Source organism: Oreochromis niloticus, linkage group LG19 (assembly GCF_001858045.2).
Source record: "Oreochromis niloticus isolate F11D_XX linkage group LG19, O_niloticus_UMD_NMBU, whole genome shotgun sequence".
NCBI classification, from domain to species: Eukaryota; Metazoa; Chordata; class Actinopteri; order Cichliformes; family Cichlidae; genus Oreochromis; species Oreochromis niloticus.
In genome coordinates this window covers 18818398-18833588 of record NC_031983.2, presented here as the reverse complement: position 1 = coordinate 18833588, position 15191 = coordinate 18818398, and the positions used below count along the sequence as shown (strand labels likewise).

The 15191-nt window shown below is 39.4% G+C and overlaps 1 protein-coding gene across 3 annotated transcripts in view; it reads left to right on the top strand.

The window, feature by feature from the left end:
• The window catches only part of slc25a21 (solute carrier family 25 member 21), an 81235-nt gene that overhangs the window by 38995 nt on the left and 27049 nt on the right, over positions 1–15191 (top strand). The window lies entirely within an intron of this gene.

The following is a 15191-nucleotide window of genomic DNA, read 5'->3' as shown; positions in this document are numbered from 1 at the left end:
TCACATCAGCCAGTGTGCCTATCAGCAGGGCCAGCTTGTTAGCATAATGAATTCAGGTGATTTTTAGACAGAGGGCCACAGTCTTCAAAAACCAAATTCAGGTTGTTGGAAGAGGAACAAAAAAATGACCTTTTTCTTTTTACACGTTGTGTTTTTTCTTGCATTTAATTTTTTAATTTAATTTCTGTATCCTTGATGGAAAAAATAGACAATATTTAAGTGTCAGAAATCATAGGGAGTTAAAGTTAAAATGTCCATGTCTGTGCCTAGTGAGTTATTTCATTTCACGCAGACTTCCTGTTGGTATGAGTGAGGTGGGGAGGGGGGTGCAGAGGGTCACCAAGAAAAGAAGGGGCTTGTGGGGTTGTGGAGGTGGTGGGGTGGCTGTCTGAGAGAGTGAAAGCATGCAGTCAGACAGTGGGAGAGACCTTTGCCGTCCATTCATACAGGTGCTTATAATTTGCAGCGTGTGATTAATCATTGTTGTGTTTGGGGGTGACATCTTGTTTAATGGATCTGTCCATCTCCCTTCTTTCACTGTTCAGGGGAGGTAAGCCCTAAACTAGAATGCTTAGTCAGACATGTGTGCACACACTCAAAGAATTTCACATCAAATTGTGATTTTAAGCTTGTCTTTTTGCTTCATCACAGTCCTGCATTGAAATCTACGCTGACATTAAAGTAAAGAGAAAAAAAAAATGACCGGAGTGTGAGGTAGCCAAATGCAACATGTGTGCGAGCCCACCAGCTGCCACCACACAGAGGTAGTGGTGTTTTCCGTGTATGTTTGCTTTGGGTGGAGGGCAAGCGGGCTGGTCAGCATGGCTGTAAATCAGAGTCTTCCTGATGGAACCCTGATGGACAGGAACCTAATCTGTCCCCGGTGTGTCATTATGCGCAACCTCCCAGATAGCTACAGATCCTGCTGCTCCTCTCATCTCACCCTGGCCTCAACACACACACACACACACACACACGCACATACACAGCATGCCCATGTCCACAGTGAGTCAGTCAGGGCAGCCTTCTGGAAACCAGAGACAGTAACAGAGACACACATGTGGAACATAAACCCGTTGAGCCAGTGTCAAGAGTTCATCGTTAGCATCTGTCATAGCAAGGTCGATGCCCAAAAAGCATTTGTTGCTCTCACACCGCAGCGGATCACTCTTGCTCCAAATGTACACAGGCCATGCAGCTAGAGCGCTGTCGCCAAACTGGCTTCAGTAATGGCTAAACATAAGCAAACTGATGGATCCTTTTAGAACATGTCAGGATCTGTCCCAAGGCCTGACTAGCTCCTTACACAACGGCCCTCACACATTGACGTGAATCGGAGCCAAGGTGTCATCTGTTAGTTTTATGAGCCTTTACATAACCAAATCCAAAAGAAAATACGGTATTTCCATTTGACACAAAAATAAAAATGGTCACTGAAATTTATGATGTTTCATCTCACTTTTTTTTAAAGATTCAGTTACGTTGTAATTAAATTTACTTAAATCCTCCAAAATACTCAATAAAACGGTTGCACTTTGCTTTTTACGATTTATTCCATTTTACGGATCAGTTTTAAATGGTGTATGTTATGTTTTGGGAAAAACTCCTTTAATATTGTTAGTCTGGTTACTGTGTGACTTTCTCCCCCTTTTTAAAAAACAACAAAAAACCCTACCTCTCATTCATAATTCTCTGCTGACAGTTTGGAGTTATTTCAGCTTTTCTGGCAAACGGCAGGATAAAAGCGACCACCACAAGCGTGCACGGTTCAGCTGGAGTTTGTCCAACGAGGAGATCTTGACCCCTCAATTACAGGATGATGGAGCTATTTCGTCCTTTGCGTGTTGCTGAATTTCATTAACAATTTGGCATCCACACATGTGAAATTAACTCAGTGCAGCTTTGAATTATAGCATGTTAGCTTACATGTAAGCTCTTTTTTTGACAGTGATTTTCATGCATGTGCATTATGTGATACTCCTGAAGTATATATTTAAAGAGTCTCCTTCTAAATGCTGCTCAGTACATGTGTGACCTTTGGTTCTGTCTGTTTCCTTCAGCAGCAGGTTTCTCACAAAGCCAGAAACTGAAGAGCCAATGCTATAATCGGAGGCCATCAGAGAGACAAAACGCGGATCTGCTCCATTGACAATGAATCTGAGACCCGGAGAATGTTTGCTTGACCTTTCTCTGCATCACTTTGGACACTGAGTCAATTCAAAAAGTCGATCCCTCATTCAGTGCCAGTGAAGCAGCGCCCCGGTTTGTCTCTTAAATGACTACATCTAGAGAGCCTGGAGTCTCATTTCCAGCTGTGAGTGGCATGTGATCATGTATGCAGTCTTGACTTAACTGTCTAAGACTGCAGGTATACGGCTGTGTTTGTTCTGGTTTATGGTGGATTTCCCTAAGTTGACCTTTTTTTTTTTTTCAGTTCACACAGCACATGACAGAACCAGTTTCTCCCTTGCTAAGCCTCTCTGCATCTGGTACCCTATCTCTACATCTCTTATTTGTATATCTGTGACCTCAAAAGCACCGATAAGCTGAGGATAAGGCCTGTATTGTGATTAGGCCCAAGTATAGTTTCCCTGATGCTGGGTTAGCAACGTGGCACTGGGCCATCTGCCAAAACAAAAGCCGTCAGCGATGACCTGTCACGCTTTAAGCCAATAAGCCTGCCTGCCCACCCGCCTGTGACAATTTATTACCCCGTTTCAAATAATGTTGATAAATCATAGACAAAACACAAAGCTTTGCTGCTGATTGCATAATTACTGCATCCAACCACGGTCGTATGTAACATAATCACGGTCTCTCATCAGGCTCAAACCACCAGCGTGCATCTGGAGCTGCATTATGCAATGTTTGGAAAGAGACACAGCAAGCTTGCTGACAATATGTGTGAAGCTGTTCAGTTGGATATCTTATATATAAAAGAGACATTTAAACAAGAACAACCTCCTCCCACTGTTTTCAAGTGCTGGAACATATTTTGACTGTGTTTAAGCAGTGATGGCTGAGTGCATTTACACTTTGGTAATGGCTTCCTGCCTTTAACTCTCTCGGCTTAAGACAAGGGGGAACCATGCGGGTACTTCCCCTTTGCTACTGCAGCGAGTCTAGCTTCTACTCCTATAGCAGCCTTGTAGCTCTTCTCTTTTTGCCCCTTATACTTTTCAGGCAGCCCAGTACAAAAAGGACAGACCACCCCGTGAGCCTTTTCATTCTCTTTCCTACTGTATCACTTCTACCATGGATAGTTTGTTGCCTGAAAGATGGTATCACTCTTCAGGAATGTCCGCTGGTTTTTCAGTCCCTGCATCATTTGCATTTATCTACCTTGCAGCCTTACCCAGTGCCCACAAAGATTGTATGTTTGGAGAATGTCCCTACCATGATGCGTCCCGAAATGTCAGCCAAAATGCACTTTCTTCCAGGTGGCATGAAGCCTGGGTCCGCAGAAGATTCCTGCACTGGCTGTATTTTCAACCTCAAGCTAGATCCTGAGCTGCAAAGTTACAACTTAGCGCGCACATGGTAGCTTTTCTAGCTTTATATGTCTCCCAGCAGCTTGCCATTATAGCACACAGGTGCTCAACAGCCTTATAACACTGAAAGTGATGGTCTTTTCTTTTTTAAAAGATGAGTCACTGGCCTTCTGCCTTAGTGTCCATCCAGCCTGCTGTAGACAGCAGCTTGTAACGGGGGGACTTCAGCATATAGACACAAGGTGTTAACAACTAATTAAAGAATTTACTGCCTCACTAAAACTCCATTATTGGTGTTCCCTCCCAATTATTGGCTCTATTATCAGCTTTTATGGACTCAGGTGAGCTTCCAGGGGAATTTACGCTTGTTTTGGCCGAGCGGTCAGTTCAGTCTCCATTTTTTTTTTAAAAACAAAGAAAAATTGATTGCCTATGACAACTGTATAGCAGATACTAAAATCCCTTTTCAGATGAACAGAGGTTATTACAGTGACACACTCTACTGGTGGTTAATTTCCCATTTCCTTGATACATTAAATAAGGTTTCTGCAGCTGCTTTCCTTTCTCTCAGGCAGAGCCATCTTTTGTCAATGGCCACATGTGCTTTCCACCTCTCTCTCGCTCTCTCTTTCTCTCACCTCTTTGTGTATTAATCCATCTCTGTCTCACTTCCATCCACTAGGTGACAGTAATGACACAGCTCTCCCCTCTGGGGGTTGAAGATGGGATGAGGTGTAATTTTTATTTACAAAACATGAATTTTCTAGGAACTATAGGTTACAACCGGAGAAGTGATGTTATAGTGACGTGGCGGTGAAGTTAATGCTGGCAGTGCATGTGGTGAAAGCTCCACTTACTACCCATTTACCATTCTGCTCCACATCACTCAGCAGCATATAAAGGCCTGGCATAATGGCCCATGTGCTGTGTATCTGTACAATTTCATAAAAATACTATCGTAGAAGTTGTTATTTTAGCTGTGAAAGTGTAGTCAGCAGCGATTTTTTTATTCTCGTCTAGGAAGTAGTCGTGATGTTTTTCCCAGCACCACTGCGTCTAGTCAGCCCTAGCAAACCCCCTCGGTGCCACTTTGCATCTCAAATCAGAGCAAAAGCCCAGTAGTTTCAATCCTATTTGTTTTACCTCGCATAACCTTGAAGCCTTATCATTTGAGCGTCCAACTAACCAAGCTAAAGTTTCATATGAACTGACTTTGAACTAACTATTATATATATATTTTTATATGTATGAAAATGTGCGAGGACATTTCAAACATTTATAGAGTTACTAAATATTCTGTATTCCAAAATATGTGGTCATATTATTAACCCAACGTTTTTGGTGTAAATATTAAGCCATGCAGAAGAAGGTAGATATATGCAACTATAAAATTGTTGCTAATTAAATGTACAGTATTTTATTGTCATCGCTTACTCAAAATTTGTGACTGGAATATATCAGTATTGCAGTCAAGTGAAATTCTCCCTTATTTGCACTTTTAAGGAAACTTTACGATGCAGCTGCTCCTCTTTTGCATAGATGGTTGAGGTGCCGATCTGATTGGCAGTGCACAAGTTGATTCAGGTGCAGTCATAGGTGTCTGGTGTCATACATTTTTGATCCAATCATCCTTGGTAATTCCACCGAATTTGTGCCAAACTAGTGACTCATGTCTTTTGGCCACTTATCTGCAAATGAAGCACAACTGCCAGTTAAGCCAATTGCCTTTGATAAGGGTTGTTTTCTAACAGACAAAAGCAGAGAAGTGTGTGTGAGAGTACAGCTTTTTAAAGGTATTATACCGGAGGGTGAAAATTATGCAACATTTTTTGTAAAAGCAGAAGTTCATGTGGTGTGTGTGTGTTTGTAGGTGTGTCTTATATAACAAAGGCTGAGGCTTTATCTTCAGTGATGGAGAACAATTACTCTGCTGTAACACTAGTACTGAGGAAAGCCATTGATATCCAAAGATGCTTTTAACAAAGAGTGTTATTTCTAGCCATTGTTGGTTAGCCATCTCAGGTATGAGGGATGTAGTTTGTAACGGTGTTCAGCAATAATACTTTTTTCTTTTATCAACAAATAAGTATAATTAGTCTCTAAATTATGAGCTCAATAAATGCAATATTTGCTGTTTTTTAAGATGAATGTACACCATCCTGGCACAGTTCTGTGCCCTTGCAGTTAATTTCCGCCTTTTTCACACTGTCAACATGATCTCATTAGATGATGCCATTAAAATAATTCAGCTCAAAGAAATGATTTAAACCCTGCACATAAATGCTCCTAATTTTAATTTCTGTCACAAGTTTTGGTTTATATTTTGATTTCTTTGCTTGCTTTCCAACTAGTTTTCACTCCTTCCCCACAGCACAGTTGGTAATTGTGTAGTGTGTACTGTGAAGCTGGCCTGTCATAGCTCGTAGTCCATTTGTTATAGTGACAGTCTATATATCAGGCTTTTTAGATTAGGGAAAATACTCAAAAGTCTTTCTACCTAACCTATGAGAACATCAGAAGTACCCCCAGGGGAACAAGTATAAGCTGAGAATCAATTTGCTCTTCAACACTTCGGTAGCAGTGCTTACTGCTCATTTTCTTCTCCAGTATCATTACATGGCGGACGAGAGTTGTGTAATAGTGTAATTATTTAACATGTGCAGACTAGAACAATGTGGGGTGATGACCACAAAATAATGTCTAAAGGCTGACATAATGTGCACTAAACAAGCTTAGCACCACGTATACACACATGCCAGTCCGCATAATGGCTGAAAGAGTTGTTTTTAAAAACAGAGGACATTTGACAACAGCAGTCAAATATTTTGATCCAGAGAGTCATTTCAGGGCTATATCGGTTTCAGTGTGCAAATCCACTGTAGCATAAACTTAATGCAGAAAATAAACATCTCAGTTTCTTTGTTATTGTCTGAAGTCATGATGGTAGAGAGGAGTTTGTGGAGGGGACGAGCTGTTTATGTTTTTGCGCTGTTTTGGTTACCTGTAATCTCTGTCTATCAAGGCTCTGTGTAGATGGTGTGAAAGTGAAATCTCTCTGCCCGGAGTGAGCTTAATGCTGTAGTTCCTTTTTTTAAGACTTGTCTTACATCTAAATAATATTGTCACAAATTAATTTATATATAATATTATAATATATAGTAATAAAATCAACTGGTACCAACAGTCAAGAAGCAAGCGCTTTGTTTCCTAGCCAGATCTGACCTGTAGGCTTAATCTGGGGTTTCGCACCGGCAGGTTATTTTTAGGGAAAGTACACAAAGTGGATGTGTAAAGAGATGTGAAAATAATTATTAATGTTTTCAAGCGAAAACATTTGATGAGCCTCGGACATATAATTTGAGTTAAAAATTACATGGTTTTCACCTGCTGATTTGGCAGATGTTACACAGGGCTTGTAGAGGCAGTTGAATGAAATGGGTGGCTGCAAAGCCTCCGGAAATAAAAACATATCCTTAAGACGTTTGTGTCTGTCATGCATAATGGTGGAAGTTCAAATCCCGGTATTTCTTTTATCAAATATTTGCGTGAATTAAATCTAATTCTTTGCCTAGAAAAATCTAAACACTTAGGGAATATTTTATTATATATATGTTATATATGTCATCATTCCTTTAATTTAGCAAGATGGTACAAAGACTGATACCCAGATTTTAAGGATTATAAGAAGTAGCAAGGAAATGTATTAACAACGTTGCCGTGGTACGCTTACCACTTACTTTCAATAAAATGACAGGTTTGTTTGGAGATTACATTTAACCATATTTTATATTTCACATATAAAAATATTCAGTGCATTTACATTTGACTTACTGTGCATTTTAATTTTTTTTAAGTAAGGGTATAAAACATTCGTATATGTAAAACAGCTTTTTTTGAATCTGAAATTTGCTCAGGAACTTTAAAAGTTTAAAAGGAACTGTCGTAATAATTGTTAGTGGCTCTGTTGTCAATTGTATTGTCAATTCTCAATTGAGTTTGTGTTACAAATACTGATCTATACTTCAGCCAGCTCCTTGTCTCTCCTTTTTGACTGAAATAAAAGTCTCAGTTAGTTAAAAATGTAAAGTGTTTCACAAGAAAGAATAAAATATTATATTTTTTAAAGGTATAAAGTATAACATAGCCAAATTGTTTGGGTTTTTTTTAGTACTGCTGTTGGAGCGTTTTATCTCGTGACCTGTCACAACCCACAAGTTGGGGAACCACTGGTTTCCAGTGAACAATGTAGCAGCTCAAACCTCCTGAAGGGTTTATAGTTGCATGTTGCGCTCATATTTGTAGAACCAAACTTCACACCCTCTAACCTTTGTTAGAGGATTACAGAGTTTATTTAGATGGTGACAGGTGTCCTGCAGGAGTTGGAGAAAATTTGCTTAAAAGCAATCCTCATGAAAGAAATCAGCCTGAGAGGACACGGCGCACTTCCTGTCAAACATCAGTTACACCAGGTTTTGCATCCATTTTGTACCCTTTTCTTCTCCGCCTGATAGCCACTTCCGCCTTCATGGTGTAGCTATTTGCATCATATTGTTTTTCCTACAGATGGCCATGTAGAGAAAAAAGAAAAGATGTCACCACAGGTTTTAAGAAACCAGTGACAGTAATGGAGGATGCAGACTCTCACACTGACACTGATATCTATCATTTGTCTGTCAGGGCAGACAGCTCAGGTTGACCCAGTCAGCTGCACACGCACCTGACTCACCTTTACACTTCCATCAATATCGCAGAGTTCATCTCAAGTTTGACAGACAGAGACAGAGTCATGCTTTCCCTGTGCGTAGCCAGTGGGGGAAATATGCCATGACTTCCAAGATAAATCTAAACTGGAGACAGCACACTTATGGAAAAACCAATATATCATTTACAAATGTAATATTCTAGTCAGCATATTCCATGATAAATGCAGTCTTGTTTGTTTCCTCCTACCATTTATTAAGGCCAGAAAACAGAAAAATAAATAAATAAAATAAGGAGCTGTTTGATTTGATGGAAATTGCTCAACTGTTACACAAAAAGGCAGCAGTATAAGGTGAAGGGAAAGGATTCTTTTTTTTTTCACTCACTTCTTGCCAACTCATGCATTTATGGCTTCTGACCTGCAAACAGGGCATGCCAAGGCTCTGCAGGAGGCAGGAAATGTGTCATTTATTATTAAGAACTTATTTATTTTAACATAGAAGAGGAATTACATAAAAACGCTCTGGGATGGTGAAACTCTGAATGTGTTCTTAAACATTTAAAAAGTAATTTAAAGTGTTTACAAGTATTGTAATTCCCAGTTTTGCCTTTTTTAATTCTACCGCACTGCAACATGGAACATACTTTATGTCTATAAATGCATGTTACACTTTGTTTGTCTTACAAAGGAGAGAAATGACTTTAATTCTAGTTTTAACATCCTGAACCTTTTAGATCTAATATTTTAGCTTCAATGGCTTAGAGCTTCTCAACGTCTGTGAGACTATCCACAGTGTGTGCCTTATGATGTAGTAGACATCTCAGACCCAGAGAAAATGTGAATGCCTGCACTTCATGTTAGAGCCCCCCAGGGTAAAAAGAAAAAAATCCCCCACTATCACTAGAGATGACCCTGCTTGTTTTTCTAAACACCCTTTGAGCTTTTTCAAGTGTAGAATTAGGGAGTGTTTGGGGACTTAACTGGGAAGCTTCTGCACTCCCACAACAGGAAGCATGATTGGTGATATTTGTGATTAATAGCTCATAATAACCCTCTCTCTCTGTCTTTCTTTCAGGCTCACTCTCTCGGCTTTCTTTTTCCACATGTACTAAGCTTTTTTTTTAAATAAATACATTCATATGCAGTAAGTTTCTCCATATATGATTTAGATGACCCATTCCTAGAAAAAAAAGGTCACTAAGATTCCTTATTCATTATTCCTTTAGATAATGAAGAAATGCTTTTTGGCTACTTTAGTTACCTCTCTTTTTAATTATCTGTAATAAACAGGTTTATTTTCTAAAAAGGCATTTCTCTTATCCCCGTGGCATCATTATACACTTATGACAGATAGCTTGTGCTATGATTGGATGAAAATGGTTTATACTCCATTTCAGTTTTAATGTGATCAGTTTGGAACCATTACACCAGCTGTTTTCTGTAAAAACACCTTTGGCTCAAGGGCTGTATTTCAGAACTATGGTTTGCCTTACGTGGTAGTAACTAAAGTTTATTGGCTTGACCCAAACAGGGAGACCCCATGTTATTTGGGCACTTTTATGTCACATTTATATCATGCACTTCCTCCATTTTTCTTGTTTTTTTTTTCAACATATATACATATATATGTGTGTGTATATATATATATATATATATATATATATATATATATATATAATATATGTATGTGTATGTGTGTGTGTGTGTGTGTGTTGGGTTTTGTTTTGTTTAGTAGCACGAAAGTGAAGATGCAGCCAAAATAAACCATGACTCACTTATCTGGTGATTCCCATGAGTTCATTATCTCTACCGCTGCATTTTCAATTTATCTGATCGCAAAGACATTCTTCATTCACTTGTCCCTTTGTCCCTTCTTTCTGCCTGAGCTTTAAAAGAGCTTAAAATTAAGTTGATTTTCTAAATCAGCGTGCCCAGCCTCGCTGCTGATGGATATCATGTTGGCTTTGTGACTGCAGTGGAGCAACACCTTGCAGGGTTTGTTTAGCATTCCAGGTCCGATGTGTTTTGAAAGGTATTAATGGAGGACATGGAGGCATGAGATATTTCCTGCAGGTTCAGTCAGGTGCCCTTGTTAAAACTCAAGTTGGCCTGCAAGGTGACGCTTTGTCATTATGACACTCATGCTTCTTGTCACGCCTTGAAACCACAGAGCAAGCTGCGATTTTCTGCTCTGGCTCTCAATGAACCAAGTAATACATTGGTTTTGGAAAACAATTAGCAATGTTGGATCGGTTTTAAAATGCATTAGAAAAAAATTCACTAAGCTGTTTATCTGTCACCTTTTTTATTTTTTTATCTCTTCATGCTCTTCTTGATATTGGACTAACAAAGTTTACAGGTTATATAATTTTGACATCTCTACAACTTTGAAAGTATCAGTATTTTATAGAATTAATTAAAATGTCTTATTATTAAATGTAAATAATTAACATATTATAAATATTGTTACGAAAGTAGTGTTTAAGCCATTGTTTGAGATTATAGCATTCATTGGGTCAAGTAAGCATGAGAAATAACCAGCGAGTTTGTCTTTCAAGTATTAGCCCATTAAACAAGGAAAATCTTGCTTCCAAGCAGTGACCTTCTCCTTGTGGTTGCTGGGAATTACAGTCATTCAATGTGTGTCTTGGCATGATGGATGACACCTGCACCCATTGAGCAATCATTCCCTGGTGCGCTATTGTTGTTCTTTCTCACTTTTGCGTGGGAGCAAACTGTATGCATTCCCATGCCAAAACCAACGAAGATAATCATCTCATCTGTGTGATGTATGATCTTCTTTCTTTGGACAAGTTATCAGACGACCTGGAATGTCTGAATACCCGTGCTACCAGTGAAGCTACTTGTTGGTTCTGCCCCAAAGAGTCACTGCACTGTGTAGGAGGAAAAAAAAGATCGACTGTGGTGTGATGCAGCAGTTTTTAACACCTATTCTCGTTGTTTTTCAGACATGTGGTGAATGTGAGAGCCAAAATAAAAGCTCTATTTCACCACTCTGCATTGGCGATGGGAATAAAATTCACCTAATGTTGTACCACATTAATCTCGGCTCTTTTGTTTCCACTGCTCAGTTCACCTTCACACTGCATCTTGGCCTGGAATGCATGTGTCTGAAATACAAGTGTGGCGGCGTATATTTAAGTGTGTCTAAATGGCTGTGCTCCAGACACTCCTTTGCCAATAGCGCCTGTGCCTCCGTGTGTGTCTATGTGTGTCTGCAATGTGCTGAATGACAAGCCCTGTCAGTACCATTGTGTATCAGAAATAAAAGAACCTTTAAATAATGGAATTTCCTAATATGCAACTCACTGATGCATGGCAAAGCCATAAACATCAACCAGATGGCGGGTCACTGTAATATTAAGCCCCTCCTTGCAGCTGGAGGAGGGAAGCAACTGCAGAAGGAGTTGCAGCCAAACTCTGGCTAAATATAAGAAAAGTTCAGTAGTATCATCCCTTTAGCGCGTCCTCAGCATGCTCGGTGACTGCATCAGAGACTGTTGAGTGTGAAGTGCTCTCAAGAGTGTGTGGGTTTACTATGGCCGCACTGTATGATTAAAAAGCATTTTGCACTGGCAGTTGGAACAGAAAAGCAGGATACACTGGGGCACAGTGGTGTGAGAATGTCGAGGAAATTACATACTTGGTTTTTTACACAGAGACAGTTTGATGAAGTGTTTCCATTGGACATTAGCAGGAAAAAAATGAGCTGTCTAGTATAATTGTTTGGAATTAATTGCTTCTCTGAGAATAGCCTCTATAAATCAGAATTTATTGCAGCAACAACTTGCATCTTTTGTGAACCTGTCATCACTTATGTAATTGCTGTGCCCTTTCTCGCAGTGTATTCTTTGTACTTTGAGTGGCAGGACACGCCACATCATTGTTCTGTTTTGTTCCATCTCAGTTCTCCCCAGATGCAAATATGTTTGACTTGGAGTTATCAAAATAATCAAAAATTGGTTGCATACAAGTAGCTGCTGTTTACAGGTTTTTTAACAAATAGAAAACTTCAGTGTGATTATATATGCTAATATAAAATTGATTTCTAATACAAATGCATCGATTTTTCAGTACTACTGGAAATCACTATGGAGCGTCTTATAAATAAACTGCTGTGTGTGAGTGAGATGTCATGTAGAGGTCAGTTTGGGATTATGGCCACAGACTTTATTTTTTTCTTCAAGTCCACACAGCCTGTCAGTTCATCTGCCATCGACTCTTCTTCAGATGTCCTGTTTGCAAGGGTGTTAGACAAATACTCAGACAAACACAGCTGAGTTTTGCATTAGTGCTTGTCATCACTTAATCCTTTTGCAACTGCCATCTTGGAGGAACAAAGCAGCATGCATTGCTAACTGACACACTCTGGTCCATAATGCACCTACATAATGATACCCTGAGAAGTGAAACACACCTCATTGATTGCTGTACCTAAATTGCATACTGTGGCAGACCTGTCAGTTGGTGAAGATTATTCTACTTATACTGGTTTGGTTATAATTAAGTATTTGGAAACTTGTATCCTTTAGGCCCAGTTTCCCATACATAGATTAAGCCTAGTCCTAAATCAAAAGTTGTTTTTCAGAAAGGATTACATTTTTCTGTTAGTCTAGGGCTAAATTTAATCCATGTATTGGAAACTGGATGATTGATTTCCTGTAATCTGAGGTTGATCGCAAGGCCCGAAAAACTAGAGGAATCATTTTAGTAAAGTATTCAGATGTGCACAGATAGTCACACCATAGTGTAATGGTTTACACATTCCCTTTGGAGGAGACACACATCTCCTACGGGGTTGCATCAGGAACGGCATCTGGTGAAAAAATCGGCCTCAAAATGAAATGTGCCGAGCCGCCTGCTGTGTCGACCTCTTGTGAATAAGTCAGCGGCCAAAAGAAGCATCTTCGTCTTTTTCTCTATTTAGATGTGCGCAGATGCAAAATGTATTTCATGGTTTAAAAAAAATTGAATAATAGATTACTAATAGATTTTCTGCTCTGTTGTTTTCAATGTAATTTCTGGTTTGTTTTAATATCTGCTCATTCTACAACCTAGAGACACAGACTTTTATTTAGCCATAAAAAATGTAGTAGCACCTTTTGTTATGATACAAGTAGTAATGGCTAACTCGTATTTCATTTCCACATCAATTCGGGAAAATACGTTTTGCATTTTCCCTCCATTACACTTAATGCGGCAGCAATCCTGCACTGCTGACTATGGCGTGGTGTTGGACCTATTTTACATGCGACTCCTGCTTTACTTTTAACTTAGATCACACAGAGGTTCACAATGAGTTGTGGAGAGTTGTATGTCTTTATCTTTGTTTGCCTTCCTCACACGTGTCCACTGTTTGAAGAAGTTGTCTCTTTTTCTCCTTTGCACTTCCTCCTCTAGATCACCTTGAGCATGTTCAGTCCCTTCCCAGAAAGTGCACAGGCTGATCGAGCAAACAGGCAGGTGTGGTTTCATCGTGTAATCTGATTACCCGTTGAAAGATTTGACGTGCCTCGTCTTCACATCAGGCCTATTAATAGCAAGGACAGAAAACAATCTGTCCAATGCACGCTTGCATTTACCTCTCCAGCGTACTGTCATTAAGAACCAAAGTCAGGTCAACTGAGCCGTAACAGATGGAATTTTGTTTGACTCTCTGCCACTGGCAACTTGGTTCAGTGCTTCTTAGTTCTCCCATTCGTACATTAAGATGCAACTGTAGACAAAGTAATTTTTACTGTGGTATTTCACTTGATAATTACTTCCCTGGAAAAACCCCAGAAGACACACGCTTTTATAGACAATATGTTTAATTGAGCAAATTAGAAAGACCCCATATTGCACAGCAGCTGTGTACACACACAGTGGAATCTGCAAGGGAAGCCCTCAGAGCCCCAGTAAAGGGATGCAGTGAGAATCGCCAGTTCAAAAAAAAATCCTGATTGAGTCAGAGAGCCTCCGTGCCAAAGCAGTGGCTTTTCAACACAGATGCACATAGTTAGCGTGTGTGTGAAACCTCAGAGTCTTTCAATGATCACCCGGCTGCATTGATTCTGCTGGCATATTGCTGATGTACTGGGTTTGCATGGGTGATATAGTTGGTGGCTTCAGCACTCAGAGGGTTTTTGGAAAGAAAAAGAAGTCTTGCCGGATCTCTCATTCAAACCAATGCATAAAAAACTGAGAATTACTGAAGTAGCTGCTGTTTCCAAAAGGCAGAGTGATAATCAGAGTGATGATGAGGTTCTTATGTAAAGTTGCTAGGACTTGTATGGGTTGCACCTCAAAACCATTTGGTAGAAACATGAAAAAATGTATTTTTACAGAACTTTCCAATTTAAATGGGTTTAAAATGAAAGCGAAACATATCACATGAACGAACATTCACTGTTTTTTCCCCAGTTAGACGTTAAACAAGCTTCTTATCAGATTGTTTACAGGGTGACTGTCACACACACTGTGTTGCTATCTGATGGTCACAGAGATTTCACATGATCGATGTGGAAGATTTGACCGGATCACAGCACTGATGTAATTTACAAAAACTGAACAAGAAGACTAACAAAAAATAGACTTAAAATGATAACCCTGTTTTAGATTATGTATTATTTTATTGACATTTAGTTATGTTTTACTAAAATCTCTAAAAAAAATTGTGTGCATGGTATGGCCAGCTGTCCCAAACCTAAATATGCTCAGTTTAGAGTAAGTAGCAATTGCTGAGCATTTGGAAAGCCAACTTGAAACTTTAGAGACTCAAACTCAAAATTTTCAATTACTCTCATTTCTGACAAGCGTATGCTGCCAATGAATCTTTCTTCAACATACTTAATGCTGTCTTAACCATCAGAAATGTCTGGTTTCTGTTTGTAGTCCAGTTGTATTGACCAGTCATGTTTGGGCAGGCTTTGGTTTCATGCTGGTAAACAGTCTCTGCGGAACGCAGAAGAAGGAGCGCATTTGCAGAAATACAATCT